We start from the raw sequence: 9,804 nt of genomic DNA, 5'->3' as shown, positions 1-9,804 counted from the left end.
CCCCGCCGCTGCGTGCGGGAACTCGCGGCGGGCGGCTAACGGGCTGGGGCTGGTGACCACGGCGGCCTCAGCGCGACTGCGCGGGGCGGCTCCTGCCGCTCGGGAGCCCGAGTCCAGGCCGGTCGGGACCCGCTGGGCCGCGCAGCCGCGGTCGCCCTGACCTGACCGCTCCCCGCGTCCTGGGCGCCGAGGGAAGGCGGCCTTCGAGTGTCCCTGGCTGGCGGGGACGCGGGACTCAACGACTGCCAGGGCCTCACCTAGCAACACGGGTGCCCCTTCTGGTGACAGCGTGACGACTATGTAAACTGAGTCACTGTGTTCCCCCCCCTTCCCTATTTCCCTTGCCCCGGTTTTCGGATTAAAAAGACAAAACAAACAGGAAGATAGAGCTTCTACAACTCCTAAGATAAATTTGACGTCAGTATATAGTTATCTCATCATTTTAATAGTATCCTTAATAACCACATGTTTTCTCTTGCAGTTCAGTCCTGAGGCCTTTTGAGCACCAGCGTTCAGAACTGGGAGTTTTCTAATACAGCAGATTCTACCTTTGTTCTCTCTAACGCGGTCAGGTACACAGAATAACCCTTGGAAAATAAGATGGAACTCATCCCCCTTGACCGAAGTAAGGCCTTAATAATAAAGAGAATGTTTTCCCTGGTGGTTAAAACACAGAAACAAAGCATTAAGCACATAACAAAAACATGTGGTTTCTTTACATACGACACCAAAACTGGTCAGATTTTATTTAGCTACACACAAAGACAGACACTAGTCTGTCTCCGCGTTTTCATGAAATGTTTTTGTTACAGATCATTTCAATTCTATACCAAATACTTATTGGGCACCCATCTTGTAAGTGCTGTTTTAAGGGTCTGATGTGACAATAAAAGTCCCTGCTGTTACAGGGAAGAGAGATGACAGAATACGACTTGTAGAACATAGTGGGTTGGATCGTGAGTGCTGAGGTAAGCATAAACAAGTGAGATCTCACAGTTTTGGAAAACGTGAGAGTAACACAGCTCGTGAGAAGCTGATGTTGGAATTAACGTGCCATGCAGCTATCTGGCGTGAGACTTCCTGGGAGAACAGCAAATGCAAAGTTTTTGCACGTGGTCACGTTTCTGGCTGACCGTAGGAACAGTAGGAGGGCCCATGTAGCTGGGACAGAGAAGAGCAGAGGGAAGTGAAGCCCCACAGTAAGTGGCCCCGCCCCTGGGCCTTTCGAGTAGAGGAGTGATGTGTTTAATATTTTAGTGCAATCATCTGGATGCCGTGTCAAGTAGACAGAATGGAAATAGAGTTTTAAAAGCAAGGAGGAGAATCAAAACTATTGCTAGCATGCATCTGGATAAAGCAGCAGGAAAGCAATAACAGTATTTTGTCTAGAATACATCTTAGAGACCAAACAGGCTTTCCCGACACATTGATTATGGAATAACAGTAGGGAATAAAGGATTTCTCCTTGTGTAAACCTTAGTGAGCCAAGTGGAGTTGAGTCGAGCAGACTGTTCCGAGAGGAAGGAACGCAGCTGGGTATTCCTGTGTGTCCAGTAAGTGCCAGAACTGAAGTGTTGGTAATGTGTGAGTAGAGGAGGGGCCACGATGAGCCATAACCGGCAGAGGGTTTAGGTACCCGAAGGACAGGAGGATGGGAGGCAAAGGAGAGAAGGGTAGCCATAGAATTCCCAAGGCTGACCTCAGAGGAGAGTAAAACTGTGTTGTTGGGATCTTGTTAATAAAGAGAGTTCTTTATACCCGGGACTTTCCAGAGAATGGAATAAAGGATGCTTTCTCCATTCGTGAAGGGAGGAATTGTAGAGTTTTGCAGCTGGATGGGAATTCTGAAATCAGCTATGCTAATCTCATGAAAAAATAGTGCGTGATGTCTTCAATCTCCTTCCTGTTTGGCTGCAGAACTTGGTTGATCACTTTTCCCGTACTGTGACCAAATGCCTGCCAGAAACAATGTAAAGGAGGCTGATTGGAGCTTATGGTTTTAAAAGGTTTAGACCATGGTTACTTGGCTTCGTGTTTCTGGGCTAGTTGGGGACATCTTTCATCACTGCATGACCGGAAGCAGAGAAACTGGAAGGTATACTTAAGACAACTTACTTCCATGAGTCTGCACCACTGTGGCCTAGTTCTTTAAGCTTGGTGAGTGCTGAGTTTCTAGACCCTTCCAAAATTGCTCCACTACCTGGAGACAATTACAGGTGCAGTGAGCAAACCTGTAAGCAATCTCAATACTTAAGGGGTTGGCAGGAGGAACAAGATTTCAAAGTCAGCCTCCTAAGCACAGATCCAAGTCAGCTAATGAGAGCCTAGCTCAGCAGATCAAAACAACAAAACAACAGAGCAGTGAGCCTGGGGAGAGCATTTCCTGTTTAACCATAGCAAACAAGTATCAGAACTGGAGTTTTGTGTTCCCATCTTGTGCCATTTTCCTGCTATAGTGCATTGAAAACCCCACCAACCTGAGTCCAGAGGATTCCTTACACAGTTGTTTTGAAAGCCATCCACATTCCCTACAAAGCATTCTCTTTTCCAAAGCCATTCAATTCTTTGAATTACAGCAGAGAAAAGGCCTCAATTAGGTGATTTTTGAGACCTGTAATTTGTTTTTTTACCAAGGAGGGTGTGTTCCAGAATCAACAGTCTATAGGCTGCATAGTAAATAGATGAGCTTTGAACCCAGATCCTGAAATCCACAGGCTTCGAATTCACATCGGTGTTAGAAAAATACCCGGATTCCTGGGAATGCTGTTGAGGCAACTAGGATTGGCAGTTCCAGTTCTTCAGACATAGCCGCCGATAATGCTAGTACTGTGTTCCCTAACAGAGGCATTTTCCCATTGGAATTGCATTCTCAGTAGAAAAAACGGCAGTTGGTGAACTATCTTATTAGTGGCCATTTGGTTTAGGACTAAAATTTTAGATTAGAAAATGAAATAATTTAACTATTTGATTTGTAAAAGTTTGTAATGTTTTTAGCTTAACACTTTGTGCCACATATGAAAAGGCAAAAACATATATTCTATAGGATAATAGGTATATAGATTGACTTTTACAAAGTTTTTACTGTTTTCATGAAGATTCACTAAAGTATTAAATGTGAATGTTCTAGAAAATAAAACTTACAACTTGTTGCTCTCAAGAGCTCAAGTTCTTTGTGCTATTTGTATTTCCTTTTACAAGAGGCAAATAAAAATTAAATGGGTGAGAAGAAAGATAGCTCCATGATGAAGAGCATTTGTTGCTCTGAAGAGGTCCTAGGTTCAGTTCCCAGGGAACTACAGTTCAAAGAGATTGGATGCTCTCTTCTGTCCTTCCTGAGCACTGAACACAGGTGGTGCAGACACATGCAGGGGAAACACCCATATACATAATAAATACAGAATACAACTGTTAAAAAAACATACAAGCAACAAAACTCAGATGTGTAAATCTCAATGCAGTAATATAAGAAACATAAAAAAGCAACATAACTATTCCAGAAATTATTAATTCCACACTAATGGTCTCCAGTGAAAATAGATGAAAATCTCAGACCATGAGCTTCTCTAGCTAGCCAGCAGGCAAGCTTCCTGCAGGTAAGCTGCTCACCCCCCCCCTCCATCAATTGGACCCTGTAAGCTACAAGTCCCTCCCATCCCCTGCGACCTCAGAGGATCTCTGGTGCACAGACTGTGATTGGACAGAGCAGACCAAGAGGTGAGTGAACAACTCCCCAGCTGGACTGTCCAATCTCTAGACCCCAGAAAACCCCGGGTCCCTCCCCCCACCTGCCTCAGCTTCACTAGCCAGCCAGCAGGTTAGCCACCTGCAGGCAGCCTGCTCCAGAACACCCACCCCCATTGATCAGACCCTGTAATCTACAATCCCCACTCTGCCCCCAAACCCACCTATCCCCAGAGACTCCCTAAGACACAGACACTGACTGCAATGATTGGACCAAGAGGCAAAGACAAGACATTGCCTGCACCAATTGGAGGAAGAGATGGGTAGGTTCCAATTCAGAAATACATTCAACAGCCTAAAAAGCAACATGACAACACCACCAGAACCCAGTGGTCATACAACAGGAAGACCTGAGCATCCTAACCCGGAAGAAGCAGAAGAAAGTGACCTTAAATATAACTTTATGAAGATGACAGAGACCCTTAAAGAGTAAATTAAAAACTCCCTTTAAAAAATGGAAGAAAATTTTTTCAATAAAAAAAGTTAAAAAATAAAAAAAAATGGAGTAAAAGACAAAAAAATTAAAGCAATAAATCTCTTAAACTCAAGAAAACCAAGAAAAAAAAAACAGATAAAGCAAACAGTTCGAACAGTTCAAGACTTAAAAATTGAAATAGAACCAATAAAGAAAACACAAACCAAATGAATTCTGAAAATATAAAATCTTGGTAAATGAACAGGAACTACAGATGCAATCATAGCCAACAGAATACAAAAGATGGAAGTAAGAATCTCACAAGTATTGAAGATATGATAGAAGAAATAGAGTCATTGGTCAAAGAAAATGCTAAATCCTTTAAGAATGTGTAAATTCTTAACACAATAACACCCAGGAAATCTGGGACACCATGAAAAGATCAAATCTAAGAATATTAGGGATAGAAGGAGAAGAACTCCAGCTCAAAGGCACAGAAAATATATTCAACAAAATCATAGAAGAAAACTTTCCCAATCTAAAGAAGGATATCCCTATGAAGGTACAAGAAGTTTGCAGAACACCAAATAGACTGGACCAAAGAGGAAAAAAGTTCCCTCGACATATAATAATCAAACACTAAACATACAGGGTAAAGAAAGAATATCAAGAGATGCAAAGGAAAAAGGCTAAGTAATATATAAAGGCAGACCTATCAGAATTACACCTGACTTCTTAATGGAAACCCTGAAAGCAAGAAGGTCCTGGATAGATGAGCTGAAGACAGTAAGAGACCATGGATGTAAGCCCATACTACTATTTCTGGCAAAGCGTTCAATAGCCATAGATGGAGAAAACAAGATATCCTATGACAAAACCAGGTTTAAACAATATCTATGCACAAACACAGTCACATAGAAAGTACTAGAAGGAAAACTCTAACCCAAGGAATTAGCTGCATCCACAAAAACACAGGCAACAGATAACCAGACACCAGCAAACCCCAGAGAAGGGAAACACAAACACTACCACCAAAAATAACAGGAATTAACAATCACTGGTCATTAACATCTCTTAAGATCAATGGACTCAGTTCACCTATAAAAAGACACAGGGTAACAGAATGTTTACAAAAACAGGATCCATCTCTCTGCTGCATACAAGAAACATACCTCAACCTCAAAGACAGATATTATCTCAGAGTAAACTGTTTGGAAAAGATTTACCAATCAAATGGACCTAAGAAACAAGCAGATGTAGTTATATCTAACAAAATAGACTTCAAACTGAAATCAATCAGAAGAGATAGAGAAGAATACTTCATACTCATTACAGGAAAAAAACATCAAAGATGACATTTCAATTCTGAATATCTATGTCCCAAATACAAGAGCACCCACATTTGTAAAAGAAACATTACTAAAGCTTAAATCACACATCAAACCCCACACACTAATAGAATTCTTCAACACCCCACTCTCACCAACGGACAGGTCACCCAGACAGAAACTTAGAGAAATAAGAAAACTAGCAGATGTCATGACTCAAATGGACTTAACAGACATTCACAGAACAATTCACAAACATATATATATATTCTTCTCAGCACCTTGTGGAACATTCTCTAAAATTGACCACACACTTGGTACCAAAGCAAACCCCAACAGATACAAAAAAAAAAAAATTGGAATAACCCCCTGTATCTTATCAGATCACCATGGTTTAAAGTCAGAATTCAACACTAATTGCAAAAAGCCTAGAAACTCTTGGAAATTGAACAGTGTTCAATTTAATCACACCTTGGTTAAGGAAGAAATAAAGACTTCCTAGAAATCAGTAAACCAAATCTATGGGACACTATGAAAGCAGTGCTAAGAGGAAAGTGCCTATATAAAGACAGTGGAGAAATCTCACACTAATGACTTAACAGCACACCTGAAAGCTCTAGAACAAAAGAAGCAGACTCACCCAGGAGGAGGAGATGATAGGAAATAATCAAATTCAGGGCTAAAGTTAATAAAATAGAAACAAAGAAAACAATACAAAGAATCAATGAAAGAAAGAGCTGGTTCTTTGAGAAAAACAACAAAATAGACAAACCCTTATCCAAACTAGTCAAAAGGCAGAGAGAGAATATCTAAACAAAATCATAAAAAGAGGGACATAACAGACACTGAGGAAATCCAGAGAATCATTAGGTCATTCTTTGAAAACCTGTACTCCACTAAATTGGAAAATCTAAAAGAAATGGAAATTTTCTGGATAGGTACCACATACCAAAATCAAGACCACATGAACAATTTTAAAAGACCCATAATTCCTAAGAAAATAGAAGCAGTCATCAAAAGTCCCCCCACCACAAAAAAAGCCGAGAGTCCGATGATTTCAGCACACAATTCTACCAGAACTTCAAAGAAGAGCTAATACTTATACTCCTCAATTGTTCCACACAATAGAAACAGAAGGAACACTGACACTTTTTTTAATGAGGCTACAGTTATCCTTATACCCAAACCACACACTCAACCAAGAAAGAGAATTACAGATCAATCTCCCTCACGAACATTGACGCAAAAATACTCAATAAAGTACTGGCAAAACGAATTCAAGAACACATAAAAAAAAATCATCCACCTGATCAAGTTGGCTTCATCCCAGAAATGCAAGGATAGTTCAACATATAAAAGTCTATGAAGGTAATTCACCATAAAAAAAAAAAAAAAAAAAAAAAAAAAAAAAAAAAAAAAAAAAACTGAAAGAAAAAAAGTAAGACTATCTCATTAGATGCTGGAAAAGCATTCAACAAAAATCAAACAACACTCCTTCATGATAAAGGTCTTAGAGAGATCAAGGATACAAGGAATGTATCTAAACATAATAACAGCAATATACAGCAAGCAAACATTAAATTAAATTAAATGGAGAGAAACTCACAGCAATCCCAGTGAAATCAGGAGCAAGACAGCACTGTCCATTCTCTCCATATCTATTCAACACAATATTCGAAGTTCTGGGCAACAAAAGAAGATCAAGGGGATACAAATTGGAACGAAAGAAGTTAAACTTTGGCTCTTTGCAGATGTTATGATAGTATACATAGTGACCCCCAAAAAATCTATGAGGGAATTCCTACAGCTGATAAACACCTTCAATGATGTGGAAGGATATAAGATCAATTTAAAAAATCAATAGACCTCCAATATACAAAATATGATAAAGGGACTGAAAAAGAAATCAGAGAAACATCACTCTTTACAATAGCCACAAATAACATAAAATATCTTGGGGTAACTCTAACCAAACAAGTGAAAGACCTATATGACAAGAACTTTAAGTCTTTGAAGAAGGAAATTGAATAACATATCAAAAAAAAAAAAAATGGAAAGATCTCCCATGTTCTTGGATAAGTAGCATCAACGTAATTTTAAAAATGGCAATCCTACAGAAGCAATCTACAGATTCAATGCAATCCCCATTAAAATCCCAACACAATTCTTCACAGACCTTGAAAGAACAATACTCAACTTCATAGGAAAAAACAGAAAAACCCAGGATAGCCAAAACAATCCTGTACAATAATGTAGCTTCCAGAGGCATAACCATCCTTGACATCAAACTCTTTTATAGAGCTGCAGTAATTTAAACACCTTGGTATTGGCATAAAAACAGATAGGTGAACCAATGAAATCGAATCAAAGACCCAGATATTAAGCCACACACCTATGAACACCTGATTTTTGACAAAGAAGCTAAAATTAGCTCTCTCTTCTTGTCCCACCCAGCTTGCATCCAGAACCCTTCTCCCTTCTGCCCCCTTTCCTCTTTGGGCACATAACACCATCCAGCTCAGTCTGTCTGGCGCTGGGGGCAAATCCTCAGGGCAAGTAGGCAGGCGAGACTTCCTTTGTTTCACTGGCCGGCCTGCAGCAAGCAAGGTAGGCGCTTTGTTTACGAACTACCCAACCTGCACGGAGACCTGATCTCGGCACTAGGAGAGACAGCAGTGTGCTTGCATCCAGAACCCTTCTCCCTTCTGCCCCCTTTCCTCTTTGGGCACAAAACACCATCCAGCTCAGTCTGTCTGGCGCTGGGGGCAAATCCTCAGGGCAAGTAGGCAGGCGAGACTTCCTTTGTTTCACTGGCCTGCCTGCAGCAAGCAAGGTAGGCGCTTTGTTTACGAAATACCCAACCTGCACGGAGATCTGATATTGGCACCAGGAGAGCCATCAGTGGGAGAGCTAATCTCGGTACCAGGAGAGCCGTCTTTGGGCACGGAGATCTGATATTGGTACCAGGGGAGACATCACTGGAGCACCAGGAGAGCTATCACTGCAGAGTGCCATCACTGGGAAGGTACATCAGTAGGCAAGGAGACCTGATCCGGTAAAAGAAGATCCATAGGGGAGCATTCGGAGAAAGAGATGGGCAGGCGCCAATGCAAGAATTCACCCAACAATTTGAAAAACTATATGAAACCACCAGAACCCAGCGACCTCACAACAGGAGGACATGAACACCTTAATCATGAAGAAGTAGATAAAACTGACTTTATGAAAGTGATTGACGCCCTTAAACAGCATGTAAAAAATGCCCTTATAGAAATGGATGAGAAGTATAACAGAAAGTTTGAAGAATTGAGTAAATCAGTGAATGATACCCTAGGAAACCAAGGAAAAACAATCAAACAGATAATGGAAACAGTTCAAGACTTAAAAACTGAAATGGAGGCAAAGAAGAAAACACAAACAGAAGGCCAGCTGGACAGGGAAATTCTAGGTAAATGATTAGAGACTACAGAAGCAAGCATAACCAACAGAATACAAGAGATAGAAGAAAGAATCTCAGATTCTGAAGATACCATAGAGAAAATAAGCACGCTGATCAAAGAAAACAGCATGTCCAACAAATTCTCATCACAAAACATTCAGGAAATATGGGACACAATAAAAAGACCAAACCTAAGAATAATAGGAATAGAAGAAGGAGAAGAAGCGCAGCTCAACGGTCCAGAAAATATATTTAATAAAATTATAGAAGAAAACTTTCCCAACCTAAAGAAAGATATACCAATGAAGGTTCAAGAAGCATACAGAACACCGAATAGGCTGGATCAAAAAAAAACATCCTCTCGCCATATAATAATCAAAACACAAAGCATACAGAATAAAGAAAGAATACTAAGAGCAGCAAAGGAAAAAGGCCAAGTTACTTATAAAGCTTGCCCTTGTTGGTTTCAATAAAAATTTAAATCTCAGTATTTCATAAAAAAAAAGAAGCTAAAATTATACAATGGGAAATAGAAAGCATCTTCAACAAATGATGATGGCATAACTGAGCGTCAACATATAGTAGAATGCAAATAGATGGGGAGAGGTGGAGGGAGTGGGAGGAGTGGAGGAAGTGGACACTGGAATTGATAGGTAAAATTTCAATTAAATAATAAAAATATCTCAGCCCACAAAGAATGATTATAAATATGTTCAAAGATATTAAAAGAAGATAATAATCTCAATAGAACACAACTTGATGGAATAAGGAAATCTATTTGCTAGGAAAGAAGAATTTAATAAGAAATACTGAAGAAAAACAACGTGAAATGCTGGGAATGACAAACACAAAAAGTACTGTGAAAGGCTTTACTGTTAGGA

The sequence above is a fragment of the Chionomys nivalis genome, chromosome 10 (assembly GCF_950005125.1).
Source record: "Chionomys nivalis chromosome 10, mChiNiv1.1, whole genome shotgun sequence".
NCBI classification, from domain to species: domain Eukaryota; kingdom Metazoa; phylum Chordata; class Mammalia; order Rodentia; family Cricetidae; genus Chionomys; species Chionomys nivalis.
Note: the sequence above shows the minus strand (reverse complement) of the source record.